The sequence below is a fragment of the Anser brachyrhynchus genome (genome assembly GCF_964034855.1).
Source record: "Anser brachyrhynchus genome assembly, chromosome: 5".
Taxonomy (NCBI): domain Eukaryota; kingdom Metazoa; phylum Chordata; class Aves; order Anseriformes; family Anatidae; genus Anser; species Anser brachyrhynchus.
Window position 1 is genome coordinate 37,243,491 of NC_137699.1, and position 20,811 is coordinate 37,264,301.

A 20,811-nucleotide genomic window follows, 5' to 3' on the forward strand; every position below is an offset into this window, starting at 1 on the left:
GAAAACAAGTCTTAAATCCAGGAATTAAATGATGGTTTCTGAAGTGTTTAGCGCTGCTCAGGAGTGAGACCTTTGGACTACCATAGGCAATTTAACAAAACTCAGCTCAGCACTTGACTAATCGTTTCGGGATTGCTGTGAAAGAAACAGTGAGCCAGAGAAGAGTACCTCGTTATATCACTGTATAAATCCCTTTTTCACTGGCACTTTGAATGGTGCACACAACACTTCTCCCCTCTTCTCAAATAGGTACCTTAGAAGTAGGAGGGGCCCAGAGGAGTGCAGCCAGGACTTCACACTAGTGACAAGTAAGCAGATTGAGAGCCTTCACTCTGCAGAGACGGTATTCAAGGAATGTGTAATAATGGCCCAGAAACTTGTGAGGGCCATGGAGCAGGGGGTTAGGAAGTGACTGATGTGGTATCTCCCAGCAAAAGGGCTGGAAAGTATCAGATTAATCTGTTGGGAGCCTGGTTCAAAACACAGAAAAAGGCCCAATTCTTTCCACCACATATAGAAGGTCAGTGGAGTTTGTTGCTACTGATGTAGTGGAAGGAAAAGATTTAAACAGGCTCAGGGAGAGACTGGATGGGTAGTTGGAAGAACAATCCACTGAAAGTTATTAAAGAGTCACAAACCACATTCATTCATGTCAGGAAATCCCCTGAGCTGAAAATAGTTGGAGGCTGGAAAAGTAATCGGTGAAATATCACACAAGTTTTTCCCACTATTCTTCTTCCCTAGGCATCTTACTATGATTTTTATCAGAGAAAGGGTAGCGGGTCACACTGGGATGCAAGTGCAATATCCTCCTCTCAACAGGAATCAAGTTCATATTTCCCACTACCATCTCACAACCAGACAGGCTCATCTTTGCTCATTCCATAGGGAAAAAAAAGTGTTTTTTTTTTTTTTTTTTTTTTTTTTTTACAACCCTTAATTATTCCAGAGAATAAGATTAACCATAACTCTCACGCTGCGCTTGGGACACTCAGGAAGGAAAGGATAATTCTACATTGCAAGCCAAGAAAAGTTCATGCATCTTATCAAGTGACTGTTTAACGTAACACAAAGACTCAATCCCCCCATCTCTCAAGCATGGATTTTTCCCAGACTTTTTCTTGCCAATCTACAGGACAGGCTTCTCATTTCCAGGAATATCTTGTTAGACACTTACTTGGGGATATATAGCTGGCCTCCTGATGCTAAAAAAGGTGTAGCAGTAGAGCTTGGGTGGAAACATAAGACTGAGGGCACTTCAAGGGGAAACAGCAGGACAGGAACCCCACTTGAAGTGGTAACATTTCCACCAACTTTATTTAAACTACACTGCACACAGCTGACTCCTGGTTAAACTTTGAAGTAAATGGTACACATGCAGTACCAAAACACCTTTACATTTGTGATCTTAGGCAACTCTTCATTTCCTTCATAGGTAGAGTGGAAGTCTCCACTTACTCAATACCTGGAGTACGAGATTCTTGGATACACCAACCATACAAAATAATAAGACATTTCTGAGTTCCCCCTACCCTGATTTCTTCTTCATGGTGGGGGTTTGTTCCCTAATGGGTGGTAAACTAATACCTTTTTTAAAAAAAAAAAAATTCCATAAGCTGCTCTTCCGAGCTCAGAATGTGGTAAATTATTAAAACGCTGGGTTTGGGTGTGTCGCTGGGTAAGGACTCCCACATACAGACTGGTTAGAAGGTGAGCAGCGCTTGCTAGACTACCCAGTGACTCACCCCTGAACACATCGTTAATCATATGTTACAGCATGTCTGACTTCATAGAATACCGTAGGTGGTGAAATAATCTGTGAATGACTTCAAGCTCTTGCTAGCTTTTATGAGGTTACAATGCTTCAGACTCCAAAAGACTCAGCTGGGCAGGAAACTGTTGAGGGTTTGCTGTAGTAACCTGGACCGCACTCCCAGCACATCAGGTCTCTGCTCACGGCAGTGGCTTTGGAGGATCTGCAAGTTTGGCACCAGCTGGGGTTGCTGCTTCTCAGTAATCGTGATGCACTTACTCAGAGCTGGCTCAGAGCAAAGCGTGGGCAAAGCTGGATTTTGCTGCCCAAGGATGAGGGGTGGAGGCTGGGTAGTTCCTGTGAGGGGAAGGGGTAGGGTTTGGCTGGAAAACAAGCAAGAAGAGAGCCCCGGGGAGCCAGGTATCACTGTCTTTTCCAACACTCAGGGAGACGGGTGGCGATGGGTACTTCTGAGAGGACTTCTCTCACCTTCCAAAACCAGCCACCCACGCCAGATGCTCTGGCTTTCCTCAATAACAGCCATAAGCCTGCCTTCTCACGACTCCAGCACAGGCAAGTAGAAAGCAGGGCTGTGTGCAGACAGCCCGATGCCGCAGGTAACTAACTACCTACTCCGCCAACGCTTGGATATGGCCCAACATCAACGTGCTGGAGGTCTGGAACCTCTTCCCCTGCCAGCCCCTTTTGCAAGCGAGGCACTGGAGAAGCCACAGTGATGGTCCTAGACAGCAGTTCTCGTGCCATGCGAAATGAAGAGCTCCCTCCACACCCAAAAGCTAGCGAGGTAAATAGTGAAGTCATTGATGAGCCAAGTCTGACACTTAAATTTGGTCTCTTCCCAGGACCACATTCATGTGAAGGACATTTTAAAGCTACGTAATCCCTGGCAAAACAAATTACTTCTTTACCTGGAGGTAAGTAACTGTAAATGCCTTAGCCTAGCAGAGGTACGGCACAGACTGTTCTTGCCTTGGAACAAGTTGTCGCAGCCAACACCTTCTACCTCAATGTGTGAAAAGTCTTGCCGTGCTACATCAAGGGCTCCAGCACCTTTTGTCCAGTAAGACCTCATAATGAGACAGAAATAAGATGCATTAGGACTCATTTTGTGTGGGGAATTATGTTGGAACACTAAATCCAGAAGTTACAAATAAAATGCACATCAGAAGCATTTCCTGCAATCTGCCCCAACCTCTTTGGTTGCACAACAGGCCCCTTGAAAAGAACCCTTTTCCCAGCAAAGACAGACCCTTAGGGATGTGGTGATTTGATTTCGTGAACAGTTTGATCCCAGAAGGAGGCATCTGATTAAAATGAGTGAGTCATTCCATTTCAATAACCAGAAGGGTGAAACCATTAATTAAAGGTGCAGTTTACTTGCTTGGGCAGGCTTCATATGCTTAAGCACCATGAGTGGTCTCACTGTTACTATATTTACCAAACTCTCCCAATTAAGTGTTTTGTTTCCTTCATCCCATAACGATGATGGTTTCTGCATGTTAAATATAAGACAACAGGAGGTTGCTCTGTGTTTCACATTAGCAGGTTTGAGTATCTGCAGGTAGCTTGCCTCTCTTCACTGCTTGTAGGACAAATACTAGTCAAGGAATGGCACAAAATGATCTCTTTTCAGCTGCTTTGTTGGCATAGTAGAAAATAATTGATTTGAGCTAAAAAGCACATTAAATGTTAACTGAACTTGGTTGTGCTTTTTGGAGCAACTAATCGAAAACAGATTTAAAGTCCTTCAGAGCAGTCAAACATAATTGCAGGGTCTTCTCTCCACCTCGCATAGTTAAGTGTATTTCAGCAGTGCCAAAGCCCTGAACAAGAACATCCTTTATCCGCAGCCCCAGTGCAGCGGCTGCATTTCGAGCTAACACACCTTAGCTCTCAGTCAGAGGCACTCCCCTTAGGGAGAAGGGCTTCATTCATTCTCTGCACCACATTTAATCTTGGCCCCACTACTGAGACCACCTACGGGGATGCCAATTAGTATCAGCTGCATTATGCTGAACTCTTATTTACTGCAGCAGTTGTCAGGAACCACATCTTAGGCAGCCTCATGGGCAGCCTCTCCACCAAGCCATGCACTCACAGCAGGATCCTGCCACCTTCACCATCAAATGACAGCAACTGCAAGCTACCTGAAGGACTTGCATGGAAAGTTGCTGGCAGAGTATTTGTAGGTGTGTTTAACTGCAAATTAGCAGCTGGAAACAAGGAGGAGTGAGCACTTGTGTGAACAGCCAGCTGTCTGCAGAGGAGTTTGGAAACTTCTGATAAAACATTTTTGTAGCTTCAATGAGCAAAGCAATGGCATGCTTGGTTTTGCTGTATCTGAAAGACTTACGTTTCCAGATATCTGTTGTTACGTGAGCCAGAGGCCACACACTTCTTTGGCAGGACACCTAGGGTTACACCTGTGTTTTATGAGGGTAGATACTACAATCAGGCAGCTGAAGGTAATGAGGGGCCGTGTCCTTCAGTGATTTGCAGTGACAATTATTTAAGACTGGTGCTTGCAATATTCTGGAACCTTTCAGAAGCTGGCTCTTTGCACCAAATAGGTCTGCATAAACTGGTTGATCGATGAGGAAATTTACTTTGAGGTTATTGTTACTATTTTTTTCTTGCCAGTAAACAGTGAAGAAGAATGATACCATTTCATTTCATTTTCAGCAAAGAAAAAACATGGACTTCAAAGTGCTGCCAAGCACTAGCCTGTTAGATGCACATCTGGGGTGGTGGAAGTACAGAGATCTCCAGACCTAGATCTGCATCGCTCCTTGTAACAGTCTTTATGAGAAGTTTTCTTCTCTCGTATATGGAGATGGACCTGATAACAGCAGCTGAAAAACTCACAATTTGTCTTCATAACATCCCCATGGGTGATAGTGCAAATGCCCCTTACATACAGACAGGGACATGAAGCACCCAAAAGTGCCTCTGCAAAGTCCTGGAAAGATCGTGGTGGAAAAAAGCACTAAAAAACAGATCTCTCACATGCAGGATCAGTCCCAATATCAGCAGCGTAGATAGGATGGCTGCCAAAACCCATCAAAATGGCAGCACTCGGCACAAAGAGCCAAGCCATAGAGTAGAGATATGAAATAGCAGCAGGAAAGGACTTGAAATTCATTCCTCTTCACTAAGTCATCAGATAGCAGCAGATGAGGAATTGAAATGGTGTGGGCTCAGTACCAACAGCTTTGTCTTTAATCCCTGCTTCACATCAAGGCTAGTTGTTAACCTGCCCTCAGATGAAGGCAGGTTTTTGCTAAATGACGCAAACTGAGCGCAACTTGCTGTATTTAAAAATACAGGCAACAAACACCGTATTTACACTACACTAATAATGAAATTTCCCAAAAGGAAAACACTAGAGCATTTGAAGGCTTTAGGAATGTTCTTTTTCAGTTAACATTTGCTTTTAATTCATCCCTCAGATTTATTACTTGGAGAATCCAAACATGACCCAAAAAAGGAAAGAGGATAGTGAAAGCCCCCTGAGCATATGGGAAAAAATATGATGCCTGAAAATCCCTCTGCACTCCTCCTGCAGACATGGATGGCAAAGAATTGATGGATCAAGCGGCAAATCCTGGTCTTGGCTGTCATCAAAAGAAACAGCACATCCAGCCGACCAGAGCTCCTTCAGCTAAGAGTGTGTAAGCCCCTGGGCTATTAGATGGAAAATTCCAAATCATGAGTGCTAGCCGCAAGGAGGGGAAAAAAAAAATTATGAAATTGGGAAAGATCGGGCAGGACAAGCCTCGACATGCTTAGTTTGTCCTCCTGCCTCTTGGCCCAGCCTGCCTATGTTACAATTATATCCTCATTCCTCAAAGCAAAACGCAGTTCAAAGAGACAATAAAACCCTTTTTAGTCCTGCGCTTCACAGCAATGCCACTGAAACGGAACTGAAATTATTCCCAGAGATAAGGCGACAAAAGAAGTTGAACTGTTCCCTACAGCTACCCGCTGAGAAAATATCAGCGGAGAAATAAAGGCACCACTTCACACATGACTCCTGTGTTCACCTGAAGAAGCAGGACCTACTTAGTGGTTTTAAACGTGACAGTGTTTTATTGCCAGGAAATGTGACTCCCTTTTGGGGTACCAAGTCAATAAATACTCAGCTTAGGTCCTGAGAACTGTGGGCTGAAGCTCTGTAGACCACAAGATGACTCGGGAGCAGGAAAAGTATGAGGGACTAGTTATTTGAGCAACCACCAAACTCGGTGTTTCCACTGTTTCTTCTTCAATACTCTTCCCCCCCCCCCCCCCCCAATGTAGAAGGGTAGAAGGGCAAGCTTGGAGTTTTAAGAAAAAATCTCCCACAAACCCCAACCAGGCATGGTGGTGGGATGGACGGGACCCCAGATGTGCCCCTCCCACTCAGGAGCCACAATGGCTGAGTTTGGGCAGAAAACAAGGACTTTCAGGGCAGTTTAAGCCAGCTTAGCACAATGAAGAGAGCAGAGGTGAAAGGCAGAGCAAAGAGCATGCTCAGTATGGATTGGCACCTGAGAGGTCTCCAAGGGAGCACCAACCCATCCCATCTCCCTTCCAAGCCAAACCAACCAAAACTGACAGCGCAGGGCATAACGATACCACAGGAAGCAATTAAGTGGCAAAGGGAAAATAACTGGATTTGCAGACAGAGTTATCTTTGCCTTGCCCCTTACAGGACCAGAGGTTAGGAGCAAAGTTTTTTCCGCTAGTGACTGAAAGCATTACACACTTAACAACCCTAGACAAGGAAATATTCAACTACTGCAATCTTAGACATGAATGAATGGGATAGGCAGAAATAAAAGGCTCCATAACCTATTACCAAATTGCCCAGAAATCATCAAGCAATTACATTGTAAGGTTACTATACAGTGAGGCAATGGCTTTTTGTATTTTTTCAAACCTATTTCACTGAGTAGCTCAGCACCCCAGGGAGCTCAGCACAGCTCCAGACGATGCCCTGGTGTCTTGTTGCTGACTTACAGTCATACAATGCTAACAAACTCCAGCCCTGTGGAGGACAGGCAACTTTTCTAATTATAACTGGGCTGAATGAGAATTTAATTATCCAATTGGAAAGCTGTAAATACTGTAGACTGACTCAGTTTATACGCACCGGACTTCTTCCTCTCTTTTCCCATGTCAGGGAGTTTCTTCCCACTCCACGGCAGTCAGGAAAAGGGCATATGGACGAAGGAGTCGGCAGTCATGAATAATCAGGGAGGGAATTTTCCAGAACAAGGCAGTAATGTGAAAAAGTCTTTCTTCTGGGGCAGCATTTGCATGGCCGGGTAATGACATAAGAGGTCTGCAAACAAAAAAGCCTTTATACCCCTACGGCGACTTTCGAAATCTCCCAGCACTGACTCGGTCCTTCCCTTCCGTGCCAAAGCATCTCATTCTGGGGACAGGAACTTCAGCCTCATCTGCACTAGCATCACTAGCTGGGACCAGGATGAGAAAAGCCATCCAATAAATGTTCTTATCATTCCAGACATCAGCTAACAACCAACTCAGAAAGCAGTGGACAACGGAAATTATGTGTATACCACATAGCCCCATGAGTATTCTTTCTTTTTTTTCTTAGCAGGACTGCTCCGGGGGGGCAGCCTCCCGGATGGATGACACAGCTCAGCCCAGATGCCAGTCACACCCAGAAAATGCTTATGAATGGCATGTATGAAGCCATTTACTGTCTCAAAGACTTGGTAGAATTGAAGGATCTTCTCAGCTCTGGGATGAGGGGTTGAGAGCAGAGCTTGGGGTGATGAATCTGTTTGCATAGGAGCTCCATCAGTGCATAGCTGGAGCCACCTCCGAGATGTAAGGCACCAGATCATAGCAGTGGAAAAAAGGGTACAAAACATTATATTTGGAAAGCGAAAAAGCAGCAGGGTGTCAATTCCCTGTGATAGCAGCACTGAGAGGCTTTAACGCAGAAAGTCAAGCGATGAGGCCAGTGTGGAAAGTGGCAGCTTGGTTTTTTGAGCACCTAGAAAGACCCTATTATGGCTGGGCAGCAACACCATCCCTGTTTCAAAAATAAAACCCTTGGGAGCTGCAGGAACAGGACACAGAATGGAGATGCTGAAGTGAGACCTGGGCTTACCGGAAAGAGCCCAACACAGGGCCTGAAGCTCCTCTGCTGTGAGGAGAGGCTGGGAGAGCTGGGCCTGGTCAGCCTGAGGATGAGGCTGCTCAGGGGCATCTTATGGTGTTTGTAAGTACCTGAGGGGACAGCGCACAGGGGACAGAGCCAGGCTCTTGTCAGTGGTGCCAGGACCAGAGGCAATGGGAACAAACTGGAACATGAGAGGTTCTGTCTGAACATAGGAACCTCTTTATGGTGTGGGTGACCTCCAAAAGCCACCTGGACATGGTGCTAGGCACACTGCTCTGGGTGGCCCTGCTTGAGCAGGGGTTGGGCCAGATGGACCCAGGGGTCTCATCCCACTTCAACCATCCTGTGGTTCTGCATGATTCTGTGAAGCACAGCCAGAGGAACCAGGATACACCCTTGGGAAGGCAGCCTAAGAGCTACAGGTACCTCTGGGGCATGGGACCAGTGCTGGAAACCCAGCTGAGAGTCAGTGCCTTTGGAGTCCGGACAAAACCCTTTATTTTGCAGGTCATTAGTTTTGACACAGAGGGCTGGGTGGTGATGCGAGGAGCCCAAAGCAGTTAGGTTCACCCCCATGGAAAAGCAGCTGGGAACATCCTGCGCTATGGAAGCTGGACCAAGCCCAGCCTCTGAAGCCCCAGGGAGCAGGGAAACCGTTTCTCACCAGCATAGGAAGTCAAGCGCTTGGCAACGAGCGAGACAGCTCTCCCAAAACTCTGGTTACGCAAACAGCTGCCTTCTGCTGGGTTTCAACATGCTCCACTACTCCAAAAATAATTTCCTGCTTGATTTGATACCATTAGCAGGAGCGCAGAGCACAGGACGAATGGTCATGCTGCTTCATGCTGGATCCAGCTAGCCACGGATTTCTAGAAAAAGACCTGTTTTTTTTTTCCTTTTTCTTTCCTTTTTTTTTTTTTTTTTTTATTTTTTTGGCAGACGAGCACGGTTACGCAGGAGGAAAGGGTGACAGGGGGATATAATAAGCCCTCTTCTCTTCCTCCACAGAAGGTTTTGACGTAAACCTGGACGAAAGCACCTGCCACCGTCATCTGTCCTCCAGGGCCCCTTTCCATAGCTGATATTTCCCAGCCCTCGCAGCTCTAACACTCACTTATGGCACAAAACCAAAAGTCAGCAGCCAAGCAGGAATCAGCGCCAGCAAAGTTCAACAACAAAGTCACTGCTTGTTGGGCAATCAGGAGCTGCACCTGAGCTGCTGGCGTTCCCCCATGGCACAAGCACCCAAGAGCTGTTATCACAGCATCTTTTGTCCCCCACTTTGAGGCCCCTTTGGAGGCTTGCTGGAGAAATCCCAGCTCAGTGCTTCGGGAACAGCAATTCCAGTTCCAAGCTGGACTGGAATTTGGATAGCAAATTTGGCCCTACACTGTATTGGATTTCCTCTTCCCTGTTCCCAGCCTGGGCATCTGCATGTCCCTTCCCAAGGAGCAGCACAGGACCTGCCCTGCGGGGAAACCTCTAGGGCCCCTTACCAACAGTGCGCTGAGAGCCTCAAGAAGCACAGAAAGCTAACCATGCCAACACCCAGCACATCAGCATCACGCTCTGTACCCTACAGACCTAACAGCATGGTGCCCCAACCCTGGCATTCAGCACTCAGGGGCTTGCCCAGAGACAAACTGTTATTTCCCAGATGAAGCTGAGGAAATGTTCACCAAAAATAATAATAATAACAAAAGAGCAAAATAAAACTCGTAGCTACCCAGTAAAATAGCTAATAGCACATCCACAAAATCATAGTGTTTTAAGGTTGAATAGAGTGTACACCAGTGTGAAGGGGGACTCCCCAGCAGTGAGAAAGTCCATTTCAACATCTATGGGGTCTTCCAACACTACCTGACTCAGAAGAAAAAAATCCTTGACAGCACCAACCAGCTGATTTTGTGCTGCCTTTCCCCTCCCCATACACTTTGAAATCAAAGCTGTGCAACAGAACCTTTTTACACTCATTTATTCAAAGCTTAAATGGACCACATGGAACCATTTCACCTGATCCAGACAACACAAGCATCTCCAGCCTGCTCTTTCCACAGCCATTCTTTGAGCTACACAGAGTTATGTGAGATGTCCCTCTTCAGATAGTATAAGGGGTGAGGAACCCACCCCTGCTTTTAGGGAGCTTGGACAGAAACACAAGTCCCACCCACAGTCCTGCACAGGACTTTACCCCAGGATGATGCCCCCAGATTTCATACGCGAGGCAAAATAAGCATGTGAGCTGCTCCAAAAGCCAGTTGGGTCCTCTCCTGCCCCTGACACAAGCAAAGGGAATAGCTCTGCAGAGAAGGCGGCTCCTGAGCTGCAGGGGGACCTGGGCCAGGGGGAGGACAGGACCGGTGGGAAGAGTGTGCAAGCCAGTTTCCAAGCTCGACTGACCCACGTCTGCAGCTGCTGCTGCTCCCACAGCCCCGGGGAGTGGAGATAAGCAGCAGTTCAGCTTTTCCAGACATAGCACAATTCCTGTTTACAGCCTCTGGGCTAGGCTTTTCAAAAGCAGGAGCTGGGTGTCTATTCTTGCAGGAAGCCAGGTGTGTAAACAGTTCAATTAATACACCCAGCAAACTGTGCTCCAGCGCAGGAGAGAGGGCTAGTGGAGACAAGCCAAGAGTACAGGAGCCGAGGAAGGAAAATACTTTTAAAGAATATGCCTAATTAGAGATGGGCCTGAGCCAGAAGTTTGTACTTGAACACCTGGAAGAGCCCTGGGGAGCAGAATTGTAACCTGAACTCAGATCCATATTTTGCAACTTGCTCGTCTCCCCACTGAGCTAAACCCCAGCCCCCGGACTCCACCATTGCGCAGGTCTCCAGCAGCCAAAGCTTTAAGATCCAGCTTTCTGCCTCCACCCAGATTTTGGCCAAGTTGTCACCTTATGTCCCTCTTGCCCAGTCCCACACCAAGAAACCTGCCCCAGCCAAACACTAGTGGACCGCATTCACATCTGTGAGCCAAAAGTTGACAGTAACCCTCAGTTTTGTGCCAAAACCTCAGAATCAGGGCTTGCTTTGAAAGGCATCATGTCCACGGTAGTAAAAACCTCTCCATGCCCCTCATAAAGCCTTTCAGAAATGGCAGACTGGTCTCTTTCTGCCTCCTCCCCCTTACATCTCAGCTTTCTAGGATGGAGAGATGCTGAACTTCATCCACACCTTCCATCTCTTTCCATCATATATTTTCTTCATAGCATAATCCTGTTTGGCAAAGAAATGATCGGCTCCATCCCCATTAAACCACCCTGTCACCACATGTCACGCACTACGGGCAGCTTGCAGGGCTGACTAAACATTTGCTTTTGGATGGCTCACTTCCAAAGTCCAGAAATAGATCGACACCAGCAATTACAAAGTGCCCGGGTGTGCCATCGAATTGTTTCATTGCCCCTTTATAGCATGCCATTTACATTCCTGTGCTTTACATCTCCCACAGCACCACTGCTGCCTGAGCTCACTGCAGCATCCACACAGACCTGTGGACTTGCAAAGTCTTATCTCCTGGCTGGACTATTCTTGGTAATTATTAAATCGTAGTATTTTTTTTCCCCCTTCATCATCTGACTTTGGGTCTTACTAGGTTGAGGTAAGGGCAAGGCATGCAATATACTGCAAGGGCATGGGAATTATATATATATATATATTTTTTTTTTACTAGGCTCCCAGCCTCTCACCTACATTGGATGAATCAGCACAGCTGGAGAAGGAGAGATGGGATTGGGATTCTCCCTCACTCAGTGTTGCAATAGTCAAGGCAGTGCTCAACTTCTGGAGCCCTTTTGGAAAAATTCACTCTGCTGCTACTCAGAGCAGTTTCACATCACAGATGTACTTCTCCAGCTATTGCAAATTCTTCCCTGCCACAGCCAAACCCCATCTCAAAAACATATAACAACTTAAGGAATCAGGCTTCATACAAAAGTATGAGAAAAAAATCATGGACCCTTAAAGGAGTCTTAAAAATCTTAAAATCTTAAAGTCTTAAAATCATGGACCCTTAAAGGCCAGGAGACTCCATCTGGGGAGTGCTTGCCACACAGCGCCCAGGCAAAATGATGCAACTTTTGGTATGACAGACAGATTACAATCAGGCAATTAGATGTCCCAGACCGTGTAATCACATGCAACAAGAACACACGTGGGTGTAGCGTGAGGCTTGAGCCTGCTGTCACCAACCACCAATGCAAATACAGGGTGCTATTGCAGCATCCTTGGATTACTCTACAGGAGTTCTTCACTAAATGGCTTCAAAATGTCTTTTCTAAACATCAAAAGACTCATCTAGAAGTAAGTTTCTTTCCACCAGGAACAGTAATTCCTGGAAGACTGGGAAATATCCAGAATTCTCTATCATCTGAAAACCATTTTTTTCTGTCTAGTCAGAAAGGGGAGGGGAAGAAATCCAACCTACAACCAACAGACTGCAGATAATTTGTTATACAGCTTTATATCAGAAAAGAGCTAAGAGCTTTTCTAAGCTTCTGTGGGAAGCAAGCTTAAATATCTGATGCATGAACCTTTTATCCTTCTCAGCTTTAATAACCATTACTATCTTTAGTCCCACTCTCTCATGTTCCCAAGATGATTTTTCCAAGTTGTTTTTTTTTTTTTCTTTTTTTTTCTTTTAAGAAACATCCTGCAGAAATCTTTTAGGTTTTTGGACATTTCATTCCTTCCTCTACAAATTTCTCTATCCAGAGCTTGATTTAAAACCAGACTCAAAGGAAACACTTCCAATGACTTCAATAAGTCCCAGATCACTTACCCCAGGGTAAAAAAAAATAAAAATGAATCAAATTCCATAAAAATACAGACAATGCAGACTTCAGTAGGGTTTAGAGCAAAATTTTAAGAAGTAATTTATCTAAAAGTTTCAGCCTAGGATATCAGGGAATAGAGAAATATTTAGTGAGACAGAGTTAATACTGCATACAGACCACAAAGGATTAAATGTATAAAACCTTCACCACCAAGAAAAATAAATTAAAACTGGGACAATACTTTCTGTAATAACAAGCAAACAAAAAGCCTAGATACTGCCTCAAATACTCAAAAATGCTTTTACAACCTGAACCTAAACTGCATTGAACGGACCAGATTTCTGAAAGCTATGAATTCCTGTCTTCTGAAAATCCATCTTAGCCATGCCCAAGTGGGAGGCTGAAAGATAGTCACTGTCATTTCTGCAAAGCCTGATCATTGTGGCTCTGCTTTGGAGAATGGTTGCAGGCAAAACTAATCCTCCTAATGAACGTATAGGTTCCATAAGTCTTCTAGGCCATGCAGGCCACCTCCTGAGCAAGAAAGGCAGTGAGACAAGCTACTTGGGGCTGATTTAAGAGGTGGCTGCTAAGTGCAGGAGGGTCTCAAGAGGATTTGGGTCTTGCTGAGGAACCAGCAGGAGCAAGGAACCTCATGGTCCCTGGCCACCCAGACACAGACCTGGCGACCACAAGCCTGTTGTGGTAATAACCACTGCAGAGAGCACTTCTCCCTGATGCTAGAGATGCCTTCTCCCCTGGCTGTGATAATGCACAATTTGTCAGGTTGAGGAGACAAGCCCCAGCAAGCTGGGGTGAGCCTGGAGGTGGCCATTCAGAAACTCCTTTGCCCTCTGGCTGCGCTCAGTGCTGGGATGCTTCACATACCTTTGACTCTGCAGGCTGGTGGAGTGGCTGTGAGCAGGGTTTCATTTAGAGCCTGCAATGAAATGAAAGCCCTGGGTGGGGCCACGGAAGCTGGTATAGTTCATGTGCGGGTCACAGCATTTTTATTTTCCTCTGAGCATCCTTATCCCAGCAGCCTGACCTTCACCCGCAGTGGACCAGCGCCCCATCACAAGCAGGCGTTGCCCCCTTCCCATCCTGCTGCCAGCCTCCTGCTTGCCTCATCCATCTGGCAAGGATGCCTGAGGGGAGGGTTTAACTCCCAACCCCAAATTCTCCAAAAGGGGGGCTTTTCTGGCCATCCCATACAGCAGCCTTATTTCAGACAGCAGGAAAGGAGGGGAAAGCAGTGAGGGTGTTCCCCTTCTTCCCTCCACCACAAATGAAGGTCCATTCTAGAAGTGCTACTTCCTTCCAAACCCAGCCCCTTGCTGCTCCAGAGGCCCTGCTAAATCTAAAAGCTCTCAGCCTTTCCCCACAGACTTCATCCCCCATCTTCTCAAGCCAGAGGTTACTGCCCCCAAGACGTAATTCCTCCCAGCCCAGCCTTCCTATGCCAGACCTACACATTCCCATTCATCCCAACCTTTCCTCCCTCCCCTGTCCAATCATCCTTCCCACACAAGCACCACATCCTTCCTGCTCTGAGCTCCCCAGACTCTCCCACCGCAGGGCTGGGTTCATTCACTGAAGCAAATCAGAATTAAACATAAGCGTGATCCTTTGAATCTATAGGATTAGGAGACATAAAGGAGAGAGCTGTCCATATAACATGTGCATGCATGACTTTGGGAAAGGTTTCACCATCCCAAGTTGGCCTCCAGGTCCCTCCACTCTTGCTGGGCTCAGCCCTGCACTTCAGCCCCCTCCTCTGGTGGACCCTACCCCACTCTGAGCTGTATGGCTGGCTGAGCTCTTCTTTTTTTTCCTGAAACAGCAAAATGCTGGCCCTTATTGCTTATCAGAAGTGTTAAAAAAAAAAAAAAGAAAAAGAAACAAGAAACAAGCCCACCAAAACAGGATGTGAGTTGTGCTCTCTAAACCTCTGCCTGCTCAGGACACCAGGGGCAGAAGAGGATACATCCAGGAAAAACTGGCTGCAGTCTCCCAAGGTTGTAGATCTTTGCATGCATACAACTCGTGACAGGGAATGTCTGCATCCCAAAGACTATATAATCTAAACAGCAGTATAGTAAATGTATTAGGAGAGGGAAGGAAAAAGCATCATATTGCCCCCATTTTATGCTCAATGAACACCACCACAGAGGGACGGAACGACTTACTTGCATCACAGGAAAACTGCAGCAGAGCCAAGTCCCAAATCCCACTTGAGGGACTTAACCACAGCCTTTTCAGTGCTTTCTATTTTGTGTTAACAAAGAAAACAGTATTTCCCTGGATTTCAATCCCTAGTGGTATTGCTGGATTTGCTGCCTGGTCATGAAATATTCCAGGAGTGGGAAGAGCAGATGAAGCTCCAGTGAGTCATGAGCAGACACTGCCTTATTGTACGGCCAGCATGATGAGGGTCACCTTCTGCCCTCCGCACTGCCTCTGCTGAGGAGGCCAAGCCCAAAATACCTTGTGCCTTTCCAAAGAATCCCATTGTTTTGGGTTTCCTATTTTTTTAAACGCTTATCATTTGGGATGTCAAACCAGGCTCGGCAAGAGCAATCAACCACCGCCTTGACACAGCCTCGCAGAAAGCCAGCTAACAACTCAGAAACCCAGAGCTTGGGCCGAGGGAGCGGCGTTCAAGCATCCGCAATAAGTTCAGCAGAGGTAGCTTGGCAAACACACGCGCTTTTGATCGCGATCTAGCCACCAGGCGCACAAAACAAGGTTTCGCTCAGCCACCACCCCCTTGCTTTCTGACTGCGGGCGTGGGGAGGCAAGGCAGGGCATCCTCCCCCAGCACACAAGCTGCCATGAAAGCTGGAGAAGGGAACAGGTACAAATATTTCCCCCCACATTTTTATTTCTCGGTGCTTTGTCTGCTGGGGTAACCGCTGACCTGCAAGACACACCAGGGGTTCCTCTTCCCACAGCTCTGGTGCGAGGAACACCCCAACAGCCCCCAAACCTCACCTCTCCATCCAGGCTGCACAGACCAGCCACACGAGGAAGTTCTGGACACTTTCTCCCTTTAATTAATTTTTAATGAATGAGGCACATTTGCCCTTTTAGCATAGCTCCCTGAGAAGGGGAAGCAGTTAACCCAAGACACCCAGGAGGAAGGAGGGTGCAGGAGGACATCCCACTGCAAGCCATCTCAGAGTCCCCCAACCCCTGCAATGAAACAACAACAACAAAAAAACCACACACACACTAAAGGGGAATAAGGTTTTCAAAGAAAAATGGGCAGTTCCTAATGAGACTAGGGAAGGGGCTGCCATGCAAGCATCCAGTTAGCTCAACCCAAGCCCCGTAGCCCTTGAGGGCAGCCATAAGGCATGAGCTCTCCCCACCATGAGCTGCTGGCTCCTGCCTTGAACCCCACTTCTCCTCCCTTGGGAAAGGGCCCCACCTACGGGCGAAAGACCAAAGAGGAGCTCTCAGCCCCATCAGCCGACCTCCTCCTGCTGAAGTTCAGACCAGGCCTTGGAAGGAAGCCAAGCCTACCTACTGCCTGCAAAGGGGGAAGGAGGGCATGGTGTGGTCTTAAAATGGGTAAATAAGTGAAAGCCAGCAGACCTACACCTACAATCGGTGACCTAGAGGTTGTAGAAAGTGTCAGACAGAGGTCTGCAGGCAGGAAGGGCCAGGGATGAGCTTGCTGCAGGCCTGTCTGCTGCAACAAAGCAGCAGGGACAAGAGGAACTGCTCAGGGCCTGCATCCTGGTGGCTTCCAACATGTTCACAATGCAACATCAGACTCTGGCATAGTGATCATGACCAGAGCTCGATTTTTGTGACACAAAAGTTAAACAGAAAGCTTGCACGACAGACAGGTCCCCTGAGCTGCTTTGGGCCTGCTTCATAATGAGGTAAATCATACCATAGGAGTGCCTGTGACTCTCCATCAGCCACTTAGAGCCTGAACAGCAAATTTAGGTGCACCTGTCTCCATTGTAAAGGTCCAAGATTGGGTAAACTCACACAAAGTGCACTGAGGCATTCCTCAGGTTCAAGAATAGGTTAAACAAGTCATCAGACCTAGAAAGCTCAGCTGTAGGGGATGTCAAACAGAAGTGGTCTAGACCTCAACTTTGACCCAACACTTTGTGGAGGGATGAGGTGCATAATCCTCTATCCAGAGATGGTTAACATAAACCTTACAGACCATCTTTGTGCCTGTGGCTTCCAAAACCAGAACAGTTGCCATGCAAAGTAAATGAGAAGAAATAGCTTGAATCTCCTGTGTTTTTTTTTTTTGTTGTTTGTTTTTCTGAGGTTCTCTGCACCTTCCCTAATCTGTCAGCTCCATGACAAGCATCTCAATTTGTTATTCCCTCCCCATCTCTCCTACAGAACCTCAGAGCCTGACTGATGGTGACAGACCACACTGCAGCTTGGGGACAGCTTACTGGCAAGTGGATGCCACCTCCTTCTTCCCAAAGTCCCTTGACACAAAGGACAAAGCAATGCCTGTGCCAGCGCCACCGATCGACATCATCCCAGGCAGAGAAATACCACAGTTTCTTCTGGAAGGGAGCAGGAATGGCTCCAGGCATCAGAATGCCTCGCTTTGTCCAGGAGTAGAGTGCAACCCTCTCACCCTTTGCCGCCTTCCCAGCTCCCAACCTTCAGCCCTTTCAACACCCACAGTTTTTCCACTCGGCCGCTAAGCAATGAGAAATTCCCTGCCAGAGGACATGGTTCAAATGGGTTATTGAAAAGAAATGCAATCCCCTACTCCAGGCAAACAAGCTCCTTCTTTTCCCCTTGAGGAGGAAGGATAATAGTACAGCCAGGAAGAAAAAAGAAAAAGAAAAAAACATCCCCAAAGCCTGTTGTAATAATATTAAATAAGAGACCAAAGGGGTTTGGCCAGGAAAATCCCAAGTTCAAAAGAACAATTACTCCAAGAGATTTAAGCCTAAAGCTGAGTCACTAAAATGAAGAAACCTCTCCTTGTCCATAGAAAGCAAACAAATCTTGGGTCATTCAGCAAAGCTTCTGTACGTCCTTGTTAGAAAGAAAGAAGAAAGAAGCCAAATGCAATTAATCATAGTCCCAGAAGAAAGGATGAGATCTCTGTAATTAACTACCTTAGGCTCATCTTTCCACTTTTGAAAACTAATCCAGCCCTCTGCTTTCACTCTTTACCCACAGCACTGGGGCAAAAGCCTGCTACCAGCCCAGAGCACCACCTCTCCCATGGTGCACACCCACCTGCAGCCTGTGGTCCCCAACAGCTTCCCAGTAAGTGCCTGACAATGGGGAAACCCTTACACAGCACAAAACAGAGCTACTTTTCCAAGTCCCCTTTTGTGGATGGGCTGTGACAGAGTTTGCAGACTCACCAGCAACCTGGAGACCTCAGTTGAACTACAGGAGCCAGTTTCAAGCTAGGTATTTACATCCACAACCCTGATCCAACTGTCCAATGACCACAAAACATCAATTAAGAAAGCACATAAACATGAAAACACTTTCCAGACAATTATCACAAGCAGCTGTAATCTTAGCTAATTGGCTTATACCTGATCCTCAGGTGGTTTAAATTTGCCTGACCATGGTGCTGCCCACAAAGAGCTTGTTCTCCACAGCTGCGTGCGCTGTTCAGACGTGAGAGGACTGGGCCACATATTAAGAGTAAGGGCTCCAAAAATTAAGTTCAGTAGGGTGAAGACAGCTGGCTGTTCGATTTGCACAAACCAAAGCCACATTTCACCGATGATTGCTTTGCTATAGCTTCACTCAAAGTTTTGGAAAACATGGGGAGAAGCAGAGTACTTCAGAGAAGAGGAAGGGCTGGAGCTGGTGGCCACAGCTTAGAAATGGATGTCCGAATTCGACATCCAAAAAGTCCTACACAAGTCAGAACGAGTCATTCAACTTCCTTCTTGGGACTCCCTCAATAAATAAGGGTTGATAAATATTATCCTAGCAAAGAAAACAATAACAGACCAGCTTTTTAGGTCAAGTATATCAATGGTAAATACAATACAGCAGAATAATACCAAAATGACATCAGCTGAGGAACTGAGACTGACTTCTACCCCTTCTTTTGTATACAAACTGCTACTAACATATGAATAATGCTGTCAACAGACTGGGAAAGCTGGCCAACTTTGTAGCGAGGGAGGGCGAAGAATGCCGAGTGGACAGAAATCTCCAGCTTTGCTCTTCCATGAGACGGCAGAAATGTTTATTTTCAAAGGAAGCAGATTGGGTCACTTTTCTATGGAAAAGGGAAGCGATTACGCAGCTCCGTAGCCTTCCTGTACCAGTGTGGGAAACAGGGTGGGATGATTAATAACCAGTCTGTGGGATGCAGCTACAGGACGAAAGATCTTTGGGTATGTCCCTAACGGGACGCCCACTCCTTTCCCTCCAGGTCAAGGTCTCAGACACAGCCAGAGGCCACCAGTGATGCTCCAAGGGCTGTTTTATGGCACAGAGCTTGCCAGCTTGTTGGGGGAGAAGCACACAGGGCTGAGTTTATGCTTACCACAGATCTTAGCCAACATACTTTAAAAAAACATCAGTGGATTGCACCTATAATCTTTGCACAGAAGTCTGGTGGAGGAGCTAAGCACAAGGTCAGGGAAAAGGCAGGACTCTGCAATGGAGAAGGTGACTACCCCACACCCAGGACGGCTTCCTTGGAGCAGTCCTTCATCTTTAAGCCGCTTTTTACAAACCCACACCAACCCTCTGGACGTTGGGGGGTGCCAAAATGGCCCCACCAGCACACTGGTGCGGGTTTGCCTCTTTTACATGGGAAGTCCTATGGTCCTCCCAGTGGGATGCACAGATCCTCATGGAGAAGACTGACAGACTGCATTCCCCAGTCCTGCTATGCGATGGCAGGAACAGCAGCCACAAAATCCTTGTGATGGGATGCTCCATCAGCCATGCACAAACTGCAAGCTGAAGCTGCCCTCCACTGGTTGCATGGGAAATAACCCAAGGAGAAGGAAGAAAACTCCTGAAATTTTGTCTGCAGCAGTTTCTGTGGTTCTACCAAGGCAGAGGCAGCAGAGTTTTCAGGAGCTGCTCTTTAACACAGTAAGGTTAAAGTCCCTTATTTAATCCACCTTTACAGAGGTGTGAGATGCAAAGCAGCATCACTAGGCATGAGGGCATGTGGATACACAACAGGGTTCAGAGCTCTGTGCACAATTCCCAACACCGTAGCCGCTTGCACTTACACAAAATGCCCAGGTGACATTCCTATATACATTTTACAGCGCTTATGGCACTACAAAAGGGCTCGTGGCCTGAATAATAACAATAATAAAGTGTTGCCATGTGACTTAAGTGCCTGAAGCTCACGAAGATGGGATGTAAATGAAATCGCATCAGGGTGCAGCTCAGGGAGGAGGCGGCTGCAGGCAGAGCTGGGGGACAAGCCAACGGTGCCACCTAGCGGGCACTGCACCCTGCCAGGACCACAGAGATTGCTCCCAGGACGAGAATGATACCTGGAGAACAATAAATAAATAATCGGGGGAAGCTTATTATTTTTTAACCCTCTAGCCTACACTGAAGAGCAGCTATAATGCTCGCAGCGGTTGAAAAAGAAAATATTTCCATGCTAACCTAAAACTACAGAAGCTAAGGTTCATAAGAAATGTAGAGCACAATACTCAGAAGTTCTCAAGGGCTTCCTTCCCCCAGCACCTTCACAGAAACACGGGATCTCTCCCAGGAAGATTGCAGCCACATGTATTAAGATTGCAGCCACATGTATTTCCCTGATGCACTGTTCGCTTTGAGCTTCCTCTACCAGTAATGAACAGAGACCAATAAATTCAGTAAAATCAGGAATTTCTTTCAGGAATTGCTTCGTTCCCTAACCCTGCTGTCTCAGGGCTAGACCTCCTCAATCTCTTTCCCTCAGTGTCATGACCTTGCTTTCCCCTTCCCCAAGGTCTTGCTCTATATTCAGCATCCCTCCAAGCACATCAGTGTCAGCAGGAGTTTCACACTGCATCAGATTTCCACTCCTCAGTTGTACAACATTATTTCTTAGGAGCAGGTTATGAAGTGTGCACTGCTTTGCAGCAAGTAGTTCTCTGTGGTGGTATGGAAAGCAAAACATTGAG

General features: G+C 46.8%; 1 protein-coding gene and 1 long non-coding RNA gene across 4 annotated transcripts in view; both read right to left on the reverse strand.

Moving 5' to 3' along the window:
* The window catches only part of SLC67A1 (solute carrier family 67 member 1), a 64,514-nt gene that overhangs the window by 30,250 nt on the left and 13,453 nt on the right, over nucleotides 1–20,811 (reverse strand). The window lies entirely within an intron of this gene.
* Nucleotides 1,290–18,110, reverse strand: LOC308196354. 3 transcript variants are annotated; one of them, XR_013952162.1, is made up of 3 exons: nucleotides 18,061–18,080; nucleotides 13,577–13,628; nucleotides 1,290–4,733 (listed from the first exon to the last, which is right to left on the reverse strand). It is a non-coding gene; the product is annotated as an uncharacterized lncRNA (long non-coding RNA). The 3 variants fall into 3 exon arrangements; XR_013952161.1 differs by lacking the exon at nucleotides 13,577–13,628 and having other exon boundaries at nucleotides 18,061–18,110; XR_013952163.1 differs by lacking the exon at nucleotides 18,061–18,080 and having other exon boundaries at nucleotides 13,577–18,008.